Here is a 25,083-nt window from a genome sequence, read left to right as displayed (position 1 = left end):
TTTTCCATCTCCCATTTAAAGGCAAAAGCTGAATGTGGGGGTCCCTACCATGTTCCAGGCTCGGTTTCAGGAGCTAGGAGCACATTACTGAAGGAAAAGGATACAAACCCCTGCCATCACAATAAGGCAAACAGACAATCAACAAAATACTTATGTAAAATATATCATGTGTTAGACGAAGAAATATGCCTCAAAGAAAAATGAAACAGGATGGGGAGTCGCAGGGAGGGGAGTCAAGGTTAAATAGTGTAGGGCGGTCAGATCTCACAGAGAAGGTGACATTTGGATTTAACTGGGTTTTAGAATCTAAACCCAACATTCTCAGTAGCCACAGAAAACAACTACAGTAAAACTTGTCCTGTTTGATACAGGGAGGCTAGGAAGATATGAGAACTTGGGAGATGGGGCACTTTACTACTGAGAACGTAATTTCAAATTTCAAGCAACTTCCTTCCTCACCTTCAGAATCAGATTCTTCTTCAGCATTTTTTAAAGCTATGCCACAAACATTTCATTTGCTTATCCAAGAAGTGTCCCTATGGTTATTAAGGATTCCTCTCAGTATAAAAATTAGCAAGCCCTTTCTTTATTTTTTTTGAATATTTTATTTATTTATTTGTCAGAGAGAGAGAAAGAGCATAAGTGGCGGGGGCGGGGGGGAGTGGCAGGCAGGGGGAGAAGCAGACTCCCCACTGAGAAAGGAGTCTAACACAGGCTCAATCCCAGGACCCTGGGATCATGACCAGAGCCAAAGGCAGATGCTTAACAACCGAGCCACCCAGGTGTCCCAAGCAAGGCCTTTCTTTAAAGCATGTGTCTTCCTAAAGGTGAAAGGGACTGTGTGGGTATTTGCTGAGACCAACATAATTCTGGATGATCTTCTGGCAGCCAAAGTGAGCTGAAGGGAAAATTAATCACAGTGTGGGAACAAGAAAAATTATAACTGCTCTGGAACTAACATATGAAACCAAGCCAACCTCACATCGTTTGTTTTGAAACCTTGGAGAAAGTCCATGTACCTTACAGGGGTAACAGATGTGATTTGGGATTAGAAAGTGTGGTGTTAGGGTAGGAAGGGGGTTAAGAGAGTCTGATTTCTTTCTCAGCTCCATGATATTTTATCTCTGGGGAGCCAGTGACTTCATTTTTTCTGCTTTCAGTCATTCCGCTGGGGGTAAGGTCAGCAGCACCTGTATGCCTTAACTGCAGGCCTGACCTCATCCCTTCTGACAAACTATTTATTATAAAAATAATAATAGCTGACCCACAGGGTATACTTAATCTAAGTGCCAAGCCTATGTGGCACACATTTCATGTGTTTATTCATGAAATCCTCCCAATAATACTCTGAGGTGAGTACTGTGATCACTGCCATTTTATAAGGAGGAAACTGAGGCACAAACAGAAGACTAACTTGCTCAAGGTCACATATGCCTTCGCTGTCTCTAAAAGCTGTGTACTTACTGGTGATACACGCAGCCCCTCCCGTCAAAAAACACCAACCCACCCACACACTTATTTTTCTACTTTTTGTTTCTACATCCTTTTCATCATCAGTTATGGGGTCCTTTTCCTTTCGTTATTTTTGATTTAGTGATATAGACATCAAAAATGCACTGTGAATACAAAATAGAGCAGCAGATCTCAAAGTTTTTGGTCTCTGAAGCTCCTACCCTGTTAAAAATTATAGGAGAACCCAACGAATTTTTGTTTATCTGAGTTTTATCTATTCCTATGTGCCCTCTATTGTCACATATATTAAGTTAAAACTGAGAAATTAAAAAACAAACAAACAAACACATCTGGTGGCACTTTGGGTTGTCACAGCTGAGGAATGGGAGGAAAGACTGGTAGTCCGTAGTGGGTGGAGGTGAGAGATGCTGATAAACATCCTACATCGCACAGGACAGCCCCCCACCACCAAGAATTATCTGGCTCAAAATGTCAATAGTGCCAAAGCTAAGAAACCCTGAGTGAAGTGAAACCGGCTTTTTGTTTGCTTTTTCCTATGAGTGTGTGCTGGTAAAAAACATAAAGCTCATTCTGGTGCCCTTGTCCGGATGGGTGCTAAGGCCTTAGCATTTTATTCGCCATTGCTCTTGTCCTTCCAGCACAAATGTCAACACAGTGCAAATGGTCAATGATGTATGAGTGTTATTGTGAAAATAACTTTGACCTCATGGATCCCCTGCAGGGGTCTCAGGGGTCCAGGAACCACACTGAGAATTGATGAACTAGAATCAAGGGTCAGCAAACATTTTCTGTAAAGGACGTGATAGTAAATATTTTTGGCTTTAGGGGCCATATGATCTCTGCCATGGGAAAAGAGCTACAGACAATAAGTAAATGAATGGGTATGGTTAGATCTGGCCCACAGGCAGTCATTTGCTGACCCATGAACTAGATTATGTGCTTACAAAATTGCCTTGGCCATACCATTCATTTTTATCAGTGTTATTCATTTTGTTTTTAAAATAACTCTACTCCCACCTCATAAAGCTCCTCTGGTATTCTTTGTCAGAATCACAGAATGCAGCTCAGAATGTGGCCAAAAATGAGAGTGTGGGTGCCTGTAGTGATGACGATAGTTTCTCTTTATTAAGCATCTGCTGTGTGCCAGGTACTTGGCATGTGCTTCCTTGGTCCTCACAACAAATCTTGCAAAATGGCTATCAGGAGACGGATACTGATGACAAGGCGGCTAATCACTTGACCGACATTACACAGGGAAGTCATAATAGCAGAGCCAAGAGAGAATCAAGAACTGCCTGATTCCAGAGTTTGAATGTTTCCACTTCGCTTGGACTGAAAAAGATGGTGTGTAGTGCAGCCCTGTGTGCTGTAACCTTCCTTGTCTTCCACCCGTGGCAGGCACTAGCGGTTGATTATAGTGCTCTTCCCTGCTGAACCTAGAACCTTGCCAAGACCTTTTCTCAACACCGTCTTCCCTGTGAGTGCTTCTTAGCTCAGGGTGCACATTAGAGTACCTGAGAAGCTTTTAGAACACTTCCAATGCCCAGTAACACCCCCACCTCACCCCCATTCTTATTTAATTGCATTGTAGTGAGTGGAGTCCAGGCATAGGATTTTTTAATCCTCCCAGATAATTCTCAGGTGTACTCAGGGTTGAGAATCACTGTTCTGTATAGAGCCACAAATTTCTGAAAAGCTGAGGACTTTTTGATTTAGGAAATGTGGATTAAATCCTAAAATCCACACTTTCTCTCCTCTATCATTTATCAATGTACAGAAAGTAATGGAAAATGGTATAGTTAGCTGCCTGAATGTGCTGTGGTGAGTGCTGTGAATTGTGTAAGACTGTTGAATCACAGACCTGTACCTCTGAAACAAATAATACATTATATGTTAAAAAAAAAGAAGAATAAGAAGAAGAAGAAGATAGCAGGAAGGGAAGAATGAAGCGGGGGAAATCAGAGGGGGTGACGAACCATGAGAGACGATGGACTCTGAGAAACAAACTGAGGGTTCTAGGGGGAAGGGGGCTGGGGGATGGGTTAGCCTGGTGATGGGTATTAAGGAGGGCACGTTCTGCATGGAGGACTGGGTGTGATACGCAAACAATGAATCATGGAACACTACATCAAAAATGAATGATGTAATGTATGGTGATTAACATAACATAATACAAAAAAAGAAAATATTTAATTTCTTGGGCATCTGCTATTTTTGCTTTTTTATTGGGTCAAGGCATTATATTTCTTCACAGCTCAACTCTGAAGTCTCTACACACCAAAGAGACACAAGGGCCATTAGAAATGCAAATCAAATGAACTTATTGTTAACGCTTTCTCAATAAAGTTTTGCCAGAGAGGCCTCAGGTTTTGCTCATGAAGCCTTAGAAGCATGAGTGGGGCCAGGGGTGCTTAATGTCTTGGGGTATATTTATTTCATGAGTCTCTTTCCTAATGATGGTGGGGTTACTAGTTCCAGAGCAAGATTTGAAGGGTTTGTATGGGCCCCACCCCCACCCTAATTCTTTGGCTTAGAGAAATTCTAGAGTAGGGGGCTAACTCCTTCCAGTTTGCCCTGGGATTTTCCCAGGCGTAGCACTTCAAAGTCCCTCATCCTGGGAAGCCCCTCAATCAAGGGCAAATGGGCAAATTGAGACAGTTTGTCACCTTATTCTGCAGTCTGAGAGAAGGTGGGAAATTATTTCAGCTCAGAGGATTCTGCTCCATAGACTCACATTGTTGGTGATAGGATGATATATCACTGTATATAGCTCTCTCTGTGTGTGTATCTGTGTGTGTCTGTGTGTATACACACAATCAATTATCATTTTTCATGGTAGTTATATTCTATAAAGTCAGTGTGAACACTGAATTAGCAAATACAGAAGCATTGTTTCTAGGGGAAATATAGGGTTAGGTTCTCACAAGCCTCTGGTCATACATCTTCATCAACTGATGAGTACATAGCCTTGTGTTATGTGTGTTAAAGACATCTTAATATATATTGTTAATTCATTTAAATTGAACTCACAGCCAACAGCACTGTAACTCATGCCTGGATGAAGCTCATTGTAACACATGCATTTTCCCAATAAGGCACATCACAGCCTCCTTATACATGGGAACACTAGCCAGCACTTTAGCACTACACTTGTGGGGCATTTTAAACAGCAAAATCACCAGCAAAAAACAAAAAGATGAGAAAAATGTGGCACTAAATAGACCATGAAAAGAACAGACACTTGTTTACAGTATGAGAGCTGAAACAAGAAGGCAAAACAACACCTTGTTCCACCTCAACTGGGAACCTGTGTGTCGGGTGACTCAAATTTTTTGCTGTTCTGTGCATGTCTGTGGATGACCTCAGAAGCACCTCAAGTATTGATCTGGTGTTACAAACACATTTTACAGGTGGGTGAATTCAGAAATATGAAACCAATGAGGAAGATAGAATGATGGATGGATGGATGGATGGATGGAAGGGAGGGAGGGAGAGAAGAAGGGAAATAGGTCAGGAGGTTAGTAGGATGATCTATCAATTTATCTCAGATCTTTGTGGATCTCCTATAAAAGGAAATATCTGCTTTTACCTTGGTTGGTCAGAGTTGAAAGACATTCTAAATTGTTAACACAAGACTTTCCATAAGCCATTGCAATTATGCCCAGAGAAATGCTAGTTCACCTTTACTAAGGTCAGATGGAGTTTAGTCTCTAGCACATGTCTTTTCTTGTACTTCCATCATCAGCAGATTCTCTTATTGCCTTTAAACTAATTGAAATTTTCTTTAAGTAGCAAGTTACTACACATCCAAATCCATTTGAAATGTGTTTTTCACCACATATTAATTCTTCTCCCCATTATAAGTTGTTTTGTATATGTGACCCAACTCGGGTGTACAGATTGAAGACTGGGGATAGCCATTTGCTTTTTGCTTACAACTCAGTTATTTATAAAAGAAGATGAAAATATGGGTAACATTGAAATTCCGAAATCCTTTTTTCTATCTTTCTTGGTTCTCCATATAAAAAGGAAAAAAAAAGATGTTAGAAAAATGCCATTAAAAAAAAAGGGATCCATTTGGTTTGGGATACTACACTATGGAGCCCTCCCTGAATGAGAATTATAACTTATTTATGAGAAAAAAATTTAATCAGTGGGAATCACGTTGGAGCAGGAAGACGGTGTATGGTTCTTTGTCCTATTATACTAGAAGATTTTTGGTATCTTTTATTCTGTTTTCTATTTGGAATTTGAGGTATTAACCTTTAAGATAAAATTCCAAATATTCTATTCACTGATGAGTTTATAATCACCCTTTTTAGAAAATCCAAAATGGTGGCTGAGTCCAAGTCTTAAGAGACCTGTTTGCATAGCTTTTCTGTTGGGTTCAGCTGGTCTGCCTGAGCAATGTGGTAAATTTCTCCATTCCAAGCACAGCTGGAGATTCATAGCTCTTTCTGAGATATCTTTGAGCAATGACCTAAATTGTTTCACTGCATAAAATCTCTTGAAAAAAGGACTCGTTAAGTATTTGGCTTTCCAGAAGCTTTCTTTCCTTCATGTAAAATAGAAATGTAAGAGACTAGCAAGGCAAATAAGAAGAGTATTGACTGTGTAAATTGTCAATAAATGTGAAAGATTTTCTTTGGATAAATATTCACAGAGAAAACCCCACCCTCACAGAACAGATTGGTGGCAGTACCACGTAAAGCCTGCACAGCGATACCTCATTTGTCTGAGCAGGCATGGGTGGTAGCGTGGTGGTCACAAAGTGGGCTCAGAGGCTCCTTCCTGAGTTTGAATTTTGGCACTGTGATGGCCAGTCATGGACCTCGGGCAAGTTACTTAACTCTCAATGGCTTGGTTTATAAAACATTAATAAGCAGTGCCTGCCCCATCCAGCAGCTATGAGGATTCAATCAGTTAAAAACAAAGCATTCAGAACAATGCTTGGCAGGTGGAATGCTAAATAAATGTTAGCTATTATTGCTTGAGTGACAAAAATTGTAAATGCAAATGCAGGCATATTTTAATTATCACAAAAACTAAAACAAGCTGTCTCAGAAGCAATATATCTCCTCAAATTTTCCTGGTTAACTTATTTTGTGAATTGACAAAGGTTTGGAAGTTCTAGAAACGTCCAAACCCCCAATATCAGCTCAGTATCAGCAAATATGAGCCAGTGTACCAGTAACCTATAAAAAAAGTTTACCTAGAAGTGAAATATGCTCTACATTTTACTGAAAAAGTCTGTTTCCCTTTTTTAAGATGTTACATGATTAAATAAAAACACTGCACAAAGATTTTCTTAGTGAGGGCCAAGTTTTAGCTCATTATCTATAGTTATCTAGAGCTTTTTCTCTTTGCAATTATTCCCCAGTCTTTTTCAGTATTTTCCTGCATCTAACATAAAAATATTCTACTATTTAAACGTTTCCAAACCTGCAAAAAGTTACTATTATTGAAGTAGGCAAGGCAGTAATGGTCAAGCTATCCAGTAATCTATAAATGCCAAGATAACAGTACAACTCATAAATTTTACTCTTTAAATGTTATGTTACCCAGAGATATGCCCTTCTAGCCTTAAAAATTAGCATAATGCTTGCACAGTAAGTAGGCATCAAATGTCATTAGTTCATAAATATCAAAAGCTAAAATTCAATACATTTTTTAGCAGAACATTGAGAGGGCAAGCTGCCTGAAATCTTCTTTTGTGGAACAAAGTAGAGAATAAATAAATAAAAACATTGTTAATGTTCTGTTAGGCAGATAATCCTCAATTTTGAGCTGATTTTTTAAATAGCATTTCAAAAAGTCACATTCTTCAATTCTTCCTTTTGTCCTCTAATCATGCCTCAATTTTTCTGTATATCAGCTTGGAGTAACTGAACATATTTTTGTTCCCACTGATAAATAAAAACTCAATTACAATGTAAATGTATTCACATATTCTAAATGATTATTTAATCCAATGTAAATGAAATAATTTCCCCTCTTTTTCTTCTCATTTTTGATTCAGTTTGCATTATTTCATGAACACATAGTTTCTGTGGGCACATGGGAGAGTAATAAATCATGCCTAGTAAAAAACAATGCCATCTAGGCAAAACAATTTTAAAAAATGAACCCCCGTAATAAAAGTCAAGAAACAGCTGATGAAAACAGATGTATCCTTTGTTTTGAATGAACCTGAAAGTTTGTAACATGGCAAAAATTAAGGACCAACTGGACTCAGTTCAACTGCATACATTTGGCACAGAATGTAAACTCCACCCTTATTTAAAAAAAAGTATAATTTTTGTATTTATAAACCAATTATGGCTTTTATTTAAATGCGAAACTTACTATGTCTTCCTTAGAAAGACTTAGGATTTAAAATACAAATCAGAGAATGTGAAAGGTAGCTTATCTTTATGTCTTGCTTTTTGAGACAATAATGTAGCCAAATGAATTATGTTTTTAGTATCATTGATTTTTTTAAAGGGCAAAACACTGGACATGATCTGCTGTCAGATAAAGTTTTCCAATTTAAAAATAAATTTCTTTTTTCCAAAATAGCATTCAGTGTGGCCACAGTTATATTTGAAAACCCAAATCGGTCTCCATTTGTCCTGAGGGTTTATTTTCCAATATTTTTTCTTTGCAATGACCCCCAAATACAGATGTTAAAGCTTGCAGAAGTCCTTCTAATTTGAGCTTCTAACATAGTGTTATTTTGTGGCTTGATAAAAGATTTAGAGGTTCTATAGTTTGGATTTACTCTAAAAACTGGAGGCTCGGGAACTTAGCCTCTTAAAGGTAAATCTTTTGTGTGGACTCAAGGGACCCAGAATGAATTATACTGAGCCAGGATTTCTTTTCTCACTACACCATGGTCCCTTCATGTAAACGACCTTTCACTGATTACCCTGAACAATGCTTCCACTATTTCTTTCACTTCCATTAAGCAAACATTTTGAAAGACCACTTGGGCCTTTAACATTGAAACATTTCTAGAGAACTCAAGAAGCAGACCATCTTTAATTACACAATATCTGTTTAGCAAATGTAGTGTAATCACAAAATGATAGAAAAAGTAACCACAGACCTTCTGGCCCAATCATGGAAACCATTTTGAAGAAAGATGCTTATTATGGGCCTGAAAAGAAAAGAAAAAGAGAAGAGAAAAGAAGAGAAGAGAAGAGGAGAGAAGAGAAGAGGAGAAGGAAGGGAGAAAAGGGAAGGAAAGGAAAAGAAAAAAAGAGAAATTGTGTTTGAGGCTTTGCCAGGAAAAAAAAAAATGCTTTTGTTCATTAGAAAAGGAACAGTATGGTAAGATTTAACTCAGTTGAACTACACATCAGCTACAATTGAACTTTCCATAATTTACTCATTACATTACATAATTTATTCATTATATAATTAAACACTAGATGCCTATCTTTCTTTGCACCTACTTATTTTCATAAGAAATAGCCAAGATGTTTTATTCATGGTAGCTGAGATTTAACTCCTAAAATACAGGTTAGACAGAAATATATGAGTATTATTTCATTACTTATGGCAAAGAATAAATGGAAAAATGCAGTTTGCAAAAGTGTGAATCTTGCCTGAGATTGGCTAGGAGAGTTTGATATCATTTTTCTGGTACCCTGCTCCCCATCCTCCCAATGCTTACCTCTCAGTTATTGGAGTTTGCCTTGGGTTAATTATTTTTGGTCTCATAGCAACTACGTTTTCATAGTTTTCATTGTGAACTGCCTTAACTTCTTGCTGACATAAATAAATTTATTTAACTTTATTTAAACTTAACTGGCATAAATAAACAAGTAAATAAAAATATGCAAACAAATTGCAGCAAATAGGATGGGGTTTTGAAGGTATGTCAGACCATGGTGTGCCCAAAAGTTTTGAAAATCACTGGACTGAAGAAAAGGATTACTTTCCAAATTGTTTTCCACTTATTTGTGAGCTGACTTCTAGCAACAGTGGCAAAAGAGTACAACAGCCTTTTAGGATTTTTAGATGGAGTTGTGTTGAGATCTTGATGGACTCATCTTTTGTCTTATTCCGTTCAGGTTGCTGTAACAAAACATCACATACCAGGTGGCTTAGAAGCCACAAACACTTATTTTTCACAGTTCTGCAGGCTAGCAAGTCCATGGTCATGGTGCTGGTAGATGTGGTACTTGGTTCCATGGAGGATGGGGGCAAGAGAGCTCTCTTGAACCTCTTTTATAGGGGAACTAATCCCATTCATGAGGTCTCCATCCTCATGATCTAATCACCTCCCCAAGGCTCCACCTCCTAATACCAACACTTTGGGGGTTAGGTTTCAACATATGAATTGGGTGGGGTGGGGGCTGCACATTCAGATCATAGCATGGTTTAATCTTGCCATTTCTCAACAGCAGAACAGAAGAGTCACCTCATTGTATCTACTGTGTCCATTTTATCTACTAAATGGGATACTAAAATCCATGCATCTTGCTTTCAAGGTCATTCTCACTCTCCAAGGTGAGGGAAGGTAGGATATTTCCTTCAGAAAATCTTTGTAACTTCTACTGTTTCCTTTCATCACCCCCCTTCCCTGCCAATTGAATTTGTATCTACGAGACACGAAGGAAAGAAGGTTTGTAACCAAATAGTGCTTCAGGAATGTAGAACTGTCATAGAGAAGGTGGGCTCTGGGAAGGTTTTGAAGGAAGAAAGGGACTTTTGAATGAAATTCTCATCACAAAGAATTCTACCTGCAGCTGAAGGAAGTTTGCCCTCCAAAGCAGAAGTCAGTACAAGAAATAGTCCTAGAGAATGGAGAGTGCAGTAGGGGTTTAGCATAATTCTGGGATTTATAAAATCAACCATACTTAGTAAATAAAGATTTCAATGATGAGATAGTTAGGAAAATTTGTCTTCCACTTTTCTGGGTGAACTGCCAGATATTTGAACCTCTATGGGATCTACATAGCCTTGATGGTTGATCATTTCCATTTACTCATGTTCTGGGAACATTTATTTTCCAGTCATCTCAAATGAACTAGTCTTAAATTGCAACAACTATGTCTTTACTTTAGATTTATTACTTAACAAGAAATAAAACAATGTCAAGACACCCTTCTCAGTGTCATTTCTTAGGTGTTCTCTTCACGTACTTATGTATTCATGTAGATAACAAGTACCATTCTGGTTAATGCTAAGAACTCTAACATGAACATTTCAGTGTGACAGTCCATTGATCAGTCAGCTGTCAGATGTATCTTTTCTCAGGGGCTTTAGCTCAGTCCATATGAACCAATATCAAGGCCCCAACTCCTACTCGCTACAAAATAAATCCAGGCTTAAATTTTTTGATAAATAAATCTCTGAGGGATTTTACAGCAGATAAATCCTGCAGGACCTGGCTCCTTGAGACCAGTGCCTCTTATAGTTTCACGTGTGTACACATTACCTGGGGATCTAAACTGTGAATTCTGATTTCTAGGTGATGGCCAATGCTCCTAGTCTGGGGACCATGCTTTGGCCACCACACAGGAAGCAGACTGACAGATTCTGAAAACCAGTAGCCACCAGCCATGACTGGAACTCAATGCCTATAGATCTCCTGGCCCCCCTTAAACACAACCTGCCACGTCATCAGCTGCCATTTACTAGTAAAAGATACTGATGCTAAGTCAAGTTCCAGTCTAAATGAATGAAAAGCAAATGCAACCAGAAAAAAATCAAATGCTAAGCTCCATGTTACAGATGTGTTCAGAGCAGGGGAGATCTCAATGGCCTGGGGAGGCATTGGACCGGGATCCCTGAGATGATCGAAGTGCCAATCAACTACTTGGAAACTGCAGGAGATCAGCACGGGAGTAGAAGAGAAGTACAGAAGGAAAGTAGCTCACAAAGGGTACCTGGGAATTCTGGGGAAAGGAGATCTCATTTGAGGCATATACCTCAACCATTGGTTGAGCGCTGCTGGGGGAGTGTTGACTCCTCACACCATCCTGTCACGCATGTTAGCACAGTGGCTTGTGAAGGTGAGGAAAGCCATAGGCAAAGAAATGCAGATGTGGGCAGGTGAAGTAGCCAGCTTAAGCTGAAGTGATTAAAGTCTGAGAGGAAATGGATGGGGTCAGGACTGCTGCTGCCTTCTTAAAAGAGCAGCAGGATTTGAGCTGGAATTAACAACTACTTCATCCTCTCAACCCTCCTGCTGCCAAGGCTCAGTTGTCCTTCGGGTGAACCCAGGATTCCATCACTTCTTGAGTTCAAAGCTAAAGGGAGAGTCACTGAGTGGGAGTTTTCTACTTTCCTGGGGCAAATACACTCACCTACTTCCTCACAGATATCTCTGCAAGAAAGTCAAATGCCCCCTTGGAAGAAAGGAGATCAGATCTGTGGGGACCGGGCTGCCGTTCTTGGGGTTCAATCCTAAGGGGAGACTGGTTAGGCAGAGGTAACTTCTAGGTATTGCTGCTGTATCATTAGGTTTGTCAAGTTGCCCAGCTCACAGAGGAACTGAGAGCCCTTTGTGGATTTGGTCAGTTGACCTAAATTACAGTTGATAATTACAAGACATTGTTGAAAATTGTTGCAACATGTAACTTTTGTAACCATTATTTACTACTCTGCGTTTGCAACTATTTGTGGGGACTGTTTGTCCTTTTACCAGGCTCTTTAGTTTCTTGGGAACTCTGAGGTACACAGTATTCATTTACTTGTCGGCAATATGAAGGGAAACAAAATACGGTTCCAAGGTCATCTGAGCACCGGTGATGAATAACTTTGGAGAGACAAGGTAGAAGACGGGAACTATCTGTTAATCAATGAGGAATTTTCATAATCTAGCCCCAGTCTACCGACCAGCCTCATCTTCTCCTCCATAATTCATTCAGTGCTCCAGGCACTCGAAATTCTTCAAGGTTTCCAAGAGACTCAAGGTCTTTCCCCAGCTGCTTGCTATCATCTGGCAAACCAAGCTTATATAACACTCTCCTAGGTTCCCCCATGCAGTTACTTGCTTCCTTCTTGATCCAGTTCAGAATGAAGTATTAACACACACCAAATTAAATTCAAATCATCTGTTTGTACATCTCCCTTGGCCCACATTCGCTGAGAGCCCTTCTAGGGCAAGGACCACATTTTTCTCTTCTCTGTGTCCCCATCATCGGCACTGGGACTTGTATGAGAAGGAATCAGCAACTCAAACCTGTACCACGGAGGGAGGGAGGATGTGGAATATCAGCACCATTATTTGAAAGCATATTTTGTATATACTCAAAGGTTTTTTTGGTTTTGTTTTCCTTACACTTGAAAGAGGTTTTTTATTGATACTATTTACAATCAGCATGTCATCTTCTCACAATATAAAAAACAATAAAGCATTTTGGGGGGAAATGTCTTCCCCAACTGATGACAACTCTGTAGTGTTCAGCAGCAGCTCGCTGGCACCAATCAAGGCTTAAGAAAACGAATCTCCAACGTTACTGAGTCTTCCAAAGTTTTAACTAAATTCTCCATCTTTGGGGAAAGTGTCGTTTTAAGTCACAGCTTCTTCCTCTTGTAGAGTGGCCCCCAGATCCTTTAGTCTTGATTTGCAAGCTAAAGGAGCAAATCATCCATCCAGCTCCTATTTCCCAGGATGTTTTTCCACAGTCAGGATGAGGACAGTAATGGGGTTGTCAGTTGACTTTGTCATTCTTTCCCTTTTCCTCCTGAAAGTGTTTTTGTGGAAACCCTGCCGGATGTCACAGAAATGCGACCTGGGCAAGATGTGTGTCTCTTCTTTACTTGAAAAGGGTCCAGGACTCTGAGCCCAGAGAGGATGTAATAAACACACCGTGGTGCTTGGCCAGCATATTCCAGCCAGTTAGAAAAACAAGGCAGAAGACACAGGATTTAACACCCACATGGCAGTGGCTGCACTGGCAGGGCATGCCATTTGATTCTTCACAGGTGCGGACTGTTGGTCTCGAGCTAAGGAAAACAACTGGCCATAGCATCCTTCCAAGTGCTCGATCATTTTAAAGAGCACTTTAAAGCATCCCGTCTCTGTTTCCACCACATCGGTCTGCTGCCTTGTGCCTCTGGCACGGGGGAAAAAAACATGGCTATGGAGTGTGTGCTATATACCAGTGTGTACCTTCCAGTGAGGCTGGGTTCCCCATTAGGATTTGACGAGTAAACTAAAACTGTTTCCAGTTTGTTTACTTGAGCCTTAAGTAAATAGGCAGAACACATAAATTCAATCCAGCTTCTCAAAAGAGATCAAAGCCATTCCTAACGGAGTCTCTTTTCCATGTTGACCCACGTTAGGAAAGAGGTCTATAATAACTGCTGTACCCAACCTAGGGGGTTGAGGCCACTTGCATGGCTGACACAGTCCAATGAGTCAAGAAAATGATGGAAAAAATAAAAGCCTCTAGAATTGAAACATTCTATTTCAGTTCTCCATGGACCAAAAAAAAAAAAAAAAAAAAAAAGTCAATCTGGCCCGGGTTTAATTTAAACCACTTCATATTTAGTTAATAAGAGCTTAAAAAAAAAATGCTGCAGAACTATTTTCGCTGTTTTTATAGGTGAGGAGCTGGGGACGACATGCTCTTTATGAAAAGCAGTGTACTTCCAGTGCCCCCAAGAATACACGGCCTATCTTAAATTATAAAATTTTTACAAAATGCGGTTTTATTATTGTTTTTGCTACTCTTATTCCCCTCAGGAATAACTGTCTGCAAAATATAAAGCAGATATACATTCCGCTCAGAAAAAAAAATCTACATAGACCAGTCATTCTCTAAAAAAGAAAAAAGATACAGTCAATTCTGCTTTGCACCTTTCAGATACATGCAGTTACCTTTGGTAACTCATTCCTTTCCTATCTGTCCTTCTTTGGACTTGTCCCATGGATACACATCCATTCAGCTTCTTTCATTGGAGAAGCAGGGAAGAGGCAAACCATTTCCCTGGTTGCTGTCTTCCCTAATTTCAGTCTGTTAGGCTTAAGCTTCAGTCTATCTCCAAAAAGATGCAGTGAGAAAGACTTGAGCAACATTGAGGAAATAATAAGTTAATTAGATTGCTTGTATTTATTGACTGTTCACCATTTGCCAGACACTGTTCCATACAGTATAATTCATTAAATCCACACAAAAACCTATGAGGTGAATAATATTGCTATTCCCATTTTACAGACGAGGAAACTGAGCCAAGAGAGGTGATATAATTTGCTGCTGTTAATATTATTCGTTGAAATGTATCATCAAGAACTTACTATATGCCAGGCACTGTGCTAAAGGCTTTATATGAATTATCTGGGTGTATGTTTGTAGATAGACTCTTTTTAAGTTTAATTCCAGCATAGTTAACATACAGTGTTATATTAGCTTCAGGTGTATAATATAGTGATTCAATAATTCTATACACTACTCAGTGCTCATCATGATAAGTGTCCTCTTTAATCCCCAAGCATAGTTATGTGCTAGGGGCAGTGCTTCACACTGCTTCTGTCATTTCATCTTTACAGCAACACTATGAGTTAAGTACAGTTACTTCCCCCATTTTATAGATAGGGAAATTGATATAAAGAGTACAAAAAGTAAAGGTATCTGTAAGTCAAAAAAATTATTTAAAGAGTCAGAAACTGATCCAATGAAACTATCTAGGGAGATATACTGTAATCACATGAAATTTGAAGTTTTTGGAAAACAAGTTATTACTTTGGGTTGCCTGGGTGGTTCAGTCAGTTAAGTGTCTGCCTTCAGCTCAGGTCATGATCTAGGGGTCCTGGGATCAAGTCCCGCATCAGGCTCCTTGCTCAGTGGGGAGTCTGCTTCTCCCTCTCCCTCTGCCTGCAGCTCCCTTCTGCTCATGCTCTCTCTCTCAAATAAATAAAAAATCTTTTAAAAAATGCTTTACTTTAACTATTGTTATAATGCAGAACTTTATGTACACAGAAAAAAAATTAGTGAAATTGTGAGAAATTATTCACCTAATAGTCATATGTTTTGAGATTTAAAAATCTGTGTAGTGCTCCATGTCTGATAAATGCATATTGGGATATACTCTGTGCCTTACATGTTTTTAAGTTTCAATAATCCCAGCTATAGAAATTTCTGAAATAAAGTTCAAAAGTAAAGGTACCTTTCATTTTTGAAATGTGATTAGGTTCCAGGGAATCAGAGAAATACTTGTTTGGTGACTATACATGGACTAACATGGATAGAAACTAAACACCCACCCGCAAGATTTCTCATCTTGAGAGGGTTCACTGGACCTTTTATTTATTTTTACACAGAAAAAAATTATATTTTTAAATTTTATTCTTAAATTTTAATTCCAGTGTAGTTAACATACAGTGTTATATTAGTTTCAAGTGTACAATATAGTGATTCAACAATTCCATATATTGCTGGGTGCTCATCAAGATAATGTATTCTTAATCCCCATCACCTATCTCGCCCATCCCCCCATCCACCTCCCCTCTGGTAACCATCAGTTTCTTCTCTATAGTTAAGAGTCTGTTTCATGGTTTGTCTCCTTCTTCCTTTCTTCATTGGTTTTGTTTCTTAAATTCATGATATAAGTGAATCATATAGTATTTGTCTTTCTCTGACTGACTTATTTCAGTTAGCATTATACTTTTTAGATCCATCCGTGTTGCTGCAAATCACAAGTTTTCATTCTTTTTTATGGTGGAGTAATATTCTATTATATTTTTATATCCTATTTCTTCTCTATCTACTCATCTATGAATGGGTACTTGGACTGCTTCTATAATATGGTTATTATAAATAATGCTGCAATAAACATAGGGGTGCACATATCTTTGAATCTATATTTTCTTATTCCTTGGGTAAATACCCAGTAGTAGAATTACTGGATCACAGGGTAGTTCTGTTTTTAATTTTTTGAGAAACCTCCAAACTGTTGTCCACAGTGGCTGCGCCAGTTTGCATTCCTGCAACAGTACACAAGGGTTCCTTTTCCTCCACATCTTTGCCAACACCTGTTGTTTTTGGGTTATTGATTTTAGCCATACACTGATAGGTGCGAGGTGATATCTCATTGTGGTTTTGATTTGCATTTCCCTGATAATGAGTGAAGTTGAGCATCTTTTCTTGTGTCTGTTGGCCATCTGGATGTCTTCTTTGGAGAAATGTCTGCTCATGTCTTCTGCCCATTTTTTATTGGATTATGTGGTTTTGGGGTGTTGAGTTGTACCAGTTCTTTATATATTTTGGATACTAACTTTTTATCAAATACGTCATTTGCAAATATCTTCTCCCATTCAGTAGGTTGCCTTTTAGTTTCGTTCATGGTTTCCTTGGCCATGCAGAAGCTTTTTATTTTGATGTAGTCCCAATAGTTTATTTTTGCTTTTATTTCCCTTGCCTCAGGAAACATACCGAGGAAACTGTTGCTACAGCCAATTTCAGAGAAATTACTGCCTGTGCTCTCTTCTAGGATTTTTATGATTTCAGGTCTCATGTTTAGGTCCTTAATACATTTTGAATTTATTTTTGTGTATAGTGTAAGAAAGTGGTCCAGTTTCAGTCTTTTCCATGTAGATGTCCAGTTTTCCCAACACCATTTATTGATGAGACTGTCTTTTTCCCATGGCATCTTCTTGCTTCCTTTGTCAAAGATTAATTGACCATATAGGAGCACCTGGGTGGCTCAGTCATTAAGTGTCTGCCTTCGGCTCAGGTCATGATCCCAGGGTCCTGGGATCGAGCCCCACAACGGGCTCCCTGTTCAGCGGAAAGCCTGCTTCTACCTCTCCCACTCCTCCTGCTTGTGTTCCCTCTCTCACTGTGTCTCTCTCTGTCAAATAAATAAATAAAATCTTTAAAAGAAAAGATTAATTGACCATATAAATGTAGGTTTCTATCTGGGTTCTGTATTCTGTTCTATTGATCTATGATCTACAAAAAATCTATGATTTTTTGTGCCAGTACCATACTGTTTTGATTACTATAGCTTTGTAGTGTATCTTGAAGCCTGGGATTGGGATACCTCCAGTTTTGTTCTTCTTTTTGAAGATTGCTTTGTCTATTCAGGGTCATACCAATTTTAGGATTATTTGTCCTAGTTCTGTGAAAAATGCTATTGATATTTTGATAGGGATGGCATTAAATCTGTAGATTGCTTTGGGTAGTATGGTCTTTTTAACAATATTTGTTTTTCTAATCCATGAGTAGGAAATATCTTTCCATGTCTTTGTGTCATCTTCAATTTCTTTCATCAGTGTTTCATAGTTTTCAGACTATAGGTCTTTTACCTCTTTGTTTAAGTTTATTCCCAGGTATTTTATTATTTTTCAAGCAACTGTATATGGGATTGTTTTTGCAATTTCTCTTTCTACAACTTCGTTATTAGTGTACAGAAATGCAACAGATTTCTGCACATTGATTTTGTATCTGACAACATTTATTGAATTCATTTATCAGTTCTAGTATTTTTTTGCTGGAGTCTTTATGGTTTTTTATATATAGTATCATGTTAACTGCAATAGTGAAAGTTTTATTTCTTTTTTACCAAACTGGTAAAAAAGTTCTTTTCCTTTTTTAAGAAGATTTATTTATTTATTTTGGGGGGAGGGGCATAAGGAGAGGGAGAGAGAGAATCTCAAGCAGACTCCCCACTGAGCATGGAGCCTGATGCAGGGCTTGATCTCACAACCCCAAGAACATGACCTGAGCTGAAACTAAAAGTCAAATGCTCAACCAACTGAGCCACCCAGGTGCCCCATTTTATTTCTTTTCTTTGTCTGATTGCTGTAGCTATGATGTCCAGTACCATGTTGAATAAAAGTGGTGGGAGTGGAAATTCTTGTCTTGTTCCTGACCTTAGGGGAAAAGCTTTCAGTGTTTCACCATTGAGTATGATGTTTGCTGTGGATTTTTCATACATGGATTTTATTATGTTGAGGTATGTTCCCTCTAAACCTACTTGACTGAAAGTTTTTAACATGAATGGATGTGGTACTTTGTCAAATGTTTTTTCTGCATCTGTTGAAATGATCATATAGTTTTTATTCTTTGTCTTGATGATGTGATGTACCTCTTCGATTGATTTATGAATACTGAACCACCCTTGCATCCCAGGAATAAATCCCACTGGATGGTGGTGCATTATTTTTTTAATGTACTGTTGGATTCAGTTTGCTAGTATTTTCTTGAGGATTTTACCTATATTCATCAGAGATATTGGCCTGTTGTTCTCTTTTTTATGTAGTGTCTTTCTCTGGGTTTGGTACTAGGGTAATGCAGGCCTCATAAAATGAATTTGGAAGCTTTTCATTGAAAGCCACTGTTACCTTGTTGATTTTCTGTTTGGATGATCTGTTCATTGATGTAAGTAGGGTGTTAAAGTCCCCTAATATTATTGTGTTATTATCTATTATTTCCTTCATGTTTGGGTCATATTTGGGTCCTCATGAGTGAATAAATATTTATAATTGTTATATCTTCTTGTTGGAATGTCCATTTATGATTTTACAGTGTCTTTCTTCATCTTTTGTTATAATCTTTGTCTTAAGGTCTATTTTTTTCTGATATAAGTATTGCTACCCTGGCTTTTTTTAAACCTCCTTTTGCATGATAAATGCTTTTCCATCCCTTCACTTTCAATCTGCTTGTGTCTCTAGTTCTGAAATGAGACTAGGCAGCATTTAGATGAGTCTTGCTTTTTTAATACATCCCATCACCCCATGTCTTTTTTTTTTAAGATTATTTATTTATTTATTTGACAGAGAGATAGAGAACACAAGTAGGCAGAGAGGCAGGCAGAGGGAGAGGGAGCAGCAGGCTTCCCGCTGAGCAAGGAGCCCGACGTGGGGCTCGATCCCAGGACCCTGGGATCATGACCCGAGCCAAAGGCAGCCGTTTAACTGACTGAGCCACCCATGTCTTTTGATTGGAGCATTTAGTCCATTTACACTCAAAGTAATTATTGATAAGTATGTATTTACTGCCATTTTGTTACTTGCTTTATGGTTGTTTTTGTAGTTCTTCTCTGTTCCTTTCTCCTCTTGCTCTCTTCTCTCATGGTTTGCTGGTTTTCTTTAGTGATATATTTGGGTTCCTTGACCTTTATTTTTTGCACATCTATTACTGGTTTTTGATGTGTGGTTACCATTAGGTTTGTATATAACATCTTCTGCATATAGCAGTGTATATTAACTTGATGGTTGCTTAAGTTTGAACTCATTCTTTACTCCTCTCCTCCTCTCCAATGTTTTAGGTATCTGGTATCATACTGCACATCCTTTTATTTTATGAATCCCCTGACTGATTTTTATAGATATACTTAATTTTACTGCTTTTGTGTTTCCTACTTTTCTTTCTCCTGCTTATGGTCTTTCCATTCCACTCAAAGAGTGCCTTTTAACATTCCCTGTAGGGCTGGTTTAGTGGTCATGAACTCCTTTAACCTTGCTTGTCTGGGAAACTCTTTATCTCTTCTTGAATGATAGCCTTGCTGAATAAAGTATTCTTGGCTGCAGATTTTTCCCATTCAGCACTTTGAATATATCATGCCACTCCCTTCTGGCCTGCAGGGTTTCTGCTGAAATATCCACTGATAGCCTTATGGGGTTTCCCTTGTATGTAACTGTTTTATTTTCTCTTGTTACTTTCAAGATTCTCTCTTTATCACCACTTTTTACCATTTTAATTACTTACTATGTGTCTTGGTCTGGGCCTCCTTGTGTTGATTTTGTCAGGGGCTCTCTGTGCCTCTTGGATCTGGATTCTTTTCCCTAGATTCAGGAAGTTGTCAGCTATTATTTTTTTTAAACAAATATTCTGCCCCCTTTTCCCTCTCTTCTCCTTCTGGGATCTTTATAATGTGACTGTTATTATGCCTGATGCTGACACTGAGTTCCCTAAGTCTATTTTCATCCTGTATTATTTTTTTCCTCTCTCCTATTCAGCCTGATGGCTTTCCATTACTCTGTCCTCCAGGTCGCTGATCTGTTCTTCTGCTTCCTCTAGTCTACTATTTATTTCCTCTTGTATTTTTAAAAATTTCAGTTATTGAGTTCTTCATCTGTGATTGGTTCTTTTTTATGCATTCCATCTCTCTGTTAAGCATCTCAGTGAGGTCCTCCACTCTTTTCTTAAGTCCAGTGAGTAGCGTTATGACCATTACTTTAAATTCTTTCTCAGGCGTATTGCTTATCTCTGTTCCGTTTGCTCTCTTGCTGTGATTTTGTCCAGTTCTTTCATTTGGGACATATTCCTCTGTCTCCTCATTTTTTCTAACTCTCTGTGTCTGTTTCTATGTGTTAGGAAAGTCACTGACATTTGTTCTTGGAAGTAGTGGCCTTATGAAGAAGGGCTTCTATAGTGTGATGCAGTGCACTGTCCCCTGTTCACCAGAACCTGGTGCTTCAGGAGCGTCTCCTGTGTGTGCTTTGTGTGCCCTACTGTTGTGCCTGCGCCACTTTTGCCTTCAGTCCAGTGATCTGCAATGGCTGTCTTTCCCTGTTATGGGCAGGGTTTGGTCCCTGTGTGGTGACTGGGTGAGGCTGGGGCTAACTTGGGCTTGAGTTGGGTTTGCCAGAGATGTGGTGGCACCAAACTGCTAGGCACTTTGGGGATGGATTCTTAGGAGCTGCTATTGTCTCCTAAGGTCTCCATTGCAGTCTTCTCAATGGAGAAAGACAAAAGGACCTGTGCGTTTTTGCCAATGTGAGGGCACATCTAATATAGTAATATTTCCTATTTGTGCAACTGCTTCAACTGAGCGTCCCACATAAGTGGGGTGAATCCTGGCATGATGGAAACCATCTGTGTCCCTTACTTGATAGTGCCAAGGAGGGTGCACCTCAAGGACAACAATGCATCAGTTGCCCCAGAAGCATGTTTCTCTGGCCTACGGTCCTTTCTTTTTATCCTCCATCCAGTAGATGTGCTTTGGGTGTCAGCACAAACCTGAAAATGGCTCGTGAGGCACTCTATTCCCTCCTATAGTGACACAGCACCATACAGCTACTAAGTACGGTTTCGTTTAAATTTGGGTGAAAAAGAAAAAGAGATCCCTGAGGTAATTTGGGAGACAGAGAGAATAAGGATCTATAGGGTTTTAGTTTTTGGTTTATATACACCACTCTCCTCTGCTATGTGCAAAGTAGATGGAAACACCGTGATACTGATCTCAAGCTGCTGAAATCAGTGTGCCCACCCACATGAGCCCTGATATGAAAGACAGGCACATCTGGTCTGGTTCCCTGTAGCCAGGCCTTGAAGTTCTCACACCTGGCCTCATGCAAGCACAGAAGCTGAGGCATAAGGTGATTAATAATTCATGCAATTGATTCCAGGCTAGCTTTACTCCAATGTTTTCCCTGGCCTGATGACTGCATACTCCCAGGAGACTCACCTTTTCCTCTTAAGGATCTAACAATTCAGTTTTCTGGAGGCCAGGCAACAAGGGAGGGATGGGACAGTAGGCTCCAACCAGTCACAGATTGTGCATTTCAAAAGTTGGAGCAAGATTCTCAAAGTTGGATTGGCTTTTCTGCATTTCTAAAATCATTTAAATCCTAGCAATGTCATCATCTGATACTTGAAAACCCTAAATACATCCGAAAATCCTACTTTGGTGCAAAGAGAAAAATTTCTAAATGAAGTCAATTTTTAGACAGGACAGGGTGAGAGAGAATCCTAGGGCCTGAGGTCATAAGGTACCATGGCTGTCTTACCATTAATACCCGAAATATTTCCATGTCATATATTACCATGTCTCTTTATCTCCATAGACCAAGTTCTCCACACAGAAAATGGTGGGTTTTTTTCGGGACAAAGTTCCTGTTGCTCCCTCTTTACTGCAATTCCCTCCTCCATAAGTGTCCGGGACCCTAACTTCTGCCCTCAGACCCACCTGGCAATGTACTTCAGTAACTTCATGTTTCCTTTTAGAACGAGGCTGGGTAGAAATACACATATATATATATCTTCCCTGCTGGTTTTGGTCTTTGGGAATATGATTCCATAAGATTTTTAGGGAGTTGAACAGGCTCACTCAAATGAATCTGTTAAGAGCTGCTTAGGGGCGCCTGGGTGGCTCAGTTGGTTAAGCGACTGCCTTCGGCTCAGGTCATGATCCTGGAGTCCCGGGATCGAGTCCCGCATCGGGCTCCCTGCTCAGCAGGGAGTCTGCTTCTCCCTCTGACCCTCCTCCCTCTCATGCTCTCAGTCTCTCATTCTCTCTGTCTCAAATAAATAAATAAAATCTTTAAAAAAAAAAAAAAGAGCTGCTTAGATGACCACACTTATTCTTGGGACATCTGAACTTTATTGTTCTTCAAAGCTAAAAGAAAGATTTTCTAATGGTGGTATTTTAGGTGTTAGAAACAAATAAGAGGATCATTATTTCTCAGTAAAGGAGGCTGACTGACATTTATAGGTGATATGGTCAGGCTGGTCTTAAATGAAATAGAATAATGAAATCAATAATATCAGAGCAGAAGGGAGGTAAACCTGTGCAAGGATGTTCTTGTTGAGAGAGAAAAGAGACTGAGAGAAATGAAATGACTTGCCAAGCTTCAACAGAGGCATTATTTGCCCTCCGACATTATTTCTGCCCTTTTCTCTTGCTATGTAACCAGCTGAATCCAGACTACATGCTCCAGCCTCCCTTGCAGCTAGGTATGGTCATATGCAGCTTGGTTCTATGTAGCCAAGGGGATATGAATAGTAGGTTGTGTTTGACTATCTGGAAGAGTTCTTCTTTCCTTTCACCTTCCTGCTGGTTGAAACACTGACTTGATGGGTAGAGATAAGTAGCCACCTTGGACCACGACACAGAAGTTATGTGTTCTCTGGTGTGCTCAAGGATGGGTCTCTGAAACATAGATTTCTAGACTGACTGCTTCTTAGACTTCTTTAAGTGTGAGAGAAATAAATGACAGTCTTTGTTTAAGCCACTATTGCATTGAATTTTTGTGTTACTCTCAACCATACCTAATCTAAACTGCTAGATCAGTAGTCTGGAAAAGTTTTAATTGATTCACATGGCTTGATGGAGGAAGGCAGCAAGAGTGATGGACAAGACCTGATTCTAAGTCTAAGATAGAAAATGCTTTAAATACTTTACATCAAGGGATCTCACATACTGATCCACAGCTGCATCAGAATTACCTGGCACAGCAGGGCGCCTGGGTAGCTCAGTCGGTTAAGCATCTGCCTTAGGCTCAGGTCATGATCCCAAGGTCCTAGGATCGAGCCCCACATCGGGCTCCCTGCTCCACAGGAAGCCTGCTTCTCCCTCCCCCACTCCCCCTGCTTGTGTTCCCTCTCTCGCTGTGTCTCTCTCTCTCTGTCAAATAAATAAATAAATAAATAAATAAATAAATAAATAAATAAATATCTAAAAAAAAAGAATTACCTGGCACAGGGTCCTACAAATCCAGATTCCTGGGTCCCTTTCCTGGAGATTCTGATTTAATAGATTTTCTATGAGTCTCATGAACTTATATTATTTAAAAATCTCCCCATGTAATCCTGACATCTAGGTACATTTGGAAGGCATTTGATCTAGAATTGTTCTTTGCTGGGGAGGTGAGTCAGAACCACCAGAAAAAATTTTTCGCCCTCAAACATAGATGCCTTCATGGACACATGAAAATGAGAGACTGGGGGGAGAGTGAGGTGCAAATATTTTGATACTCTGAATTCTGAAATAAGTGATTCCTTAGGCTCTTTGGATCCCCTCTCCTTCTCCCTGCACCCAACCAGAGCCATGCAAATGTCACCCTAACAGGCCACTCTCTATCAGGTTAGCCTTAGTTCAGGTAAACTTCAATGATATAATTGTATGTGGCCGGTGTTTTGATGGTTTTTTTTTTTTTTAACAGATTACATTTTCTGTGGGAAGTTTATTCACTTCCAGTGTGCATTATAACACATTAATGAATCATAAGTGTATTTGGGATTAAAAGAACTATTATTAAAGTGCAGGAAGAGTTCACTTTTTCAAGATTCCAGGGCCTCACACATCAGAGGTTGAATTTTTGTTACCTACAAAATGCAAGGTCAGCAGATTCAGTCAAACAGCTGTCAGCTGAAGTTGTTCTAAAAGCACTTGGGCACACCAGCAGGTTCTCCTGGCAGTAAAGGTGACAGGCATGGCAAAGTGTTGCCAGAAGGCAGATCGTGGCCGGTGTGAGACATTCTCAACAGCAGTGGATAGAATGGGATTATATTAAGCAGCATGTCCACACCAAAGTAATCCTTTTACAAGATCCCCCCCTCATGTTGACAGTTACAGGCTGCTTGGCAGCTCTGGTCTCCCACCTTCTTCTGGGAAGCTAGAGAAACACCTTCCACCAGAAGGAAGCCTCCCAGTCACCAGGCCATTGGCAAATCTCAGCAGAAATAAAATAAAACAGAACCAAAGATCCATTCTAAGACAAATTTGAAGAGTGCCAAGGATAGCAAAGACCTAACTCCAGCTGGGTCACCAACTAACCCAGTCTCAGTCTGGGTAAGCCACTCAACTTTTCTAGTTTTTAGAATCAAGGGGTTGAACTTGATGAACTGTGAACTCCCTTTTAAGAGTTGTACAATTTTATATTTATCTTATAGGAAACTGCATTATACGTAAGTGGGTGAAAGTAAAAGCTTCCTTTTATCAATT

At 39.4% G+C, this 25,083-nt stretch overlaps 1 protein-coding gene across 2 annotated transcripts in view; it reads right to left on the bottom strand.

Moving 5' to 3' along the window:
* Window positions 1–25,083, bottom strand: part of VEPH1 (ventricular zone expressed PH domain containing 1) — a 217,762-nt gene that overhangs the window by 124,075 nt on the left and 68,604 nt on the right. The window lies entirely within an intron of this gene.

This window comes from Neomonachus schauinslandi, chromosome 1 (genome assembly GCF_002201575.2).
Source record: "Neomonachus schauinslandi chromosome 1, ASM220157v2, whole genome shotgun sequence".
Lineage (NCBI taxonomy): Eukaryota > Metazoa > Chordata > Mammalia > Carnivora > Phocidae > Neomonachus > Neomonachus schauinslandi.
Note: the sequence above shows the minus strand (reverse complement) of the source record. Positions and strands in the feature narration are given on the sequence as shown.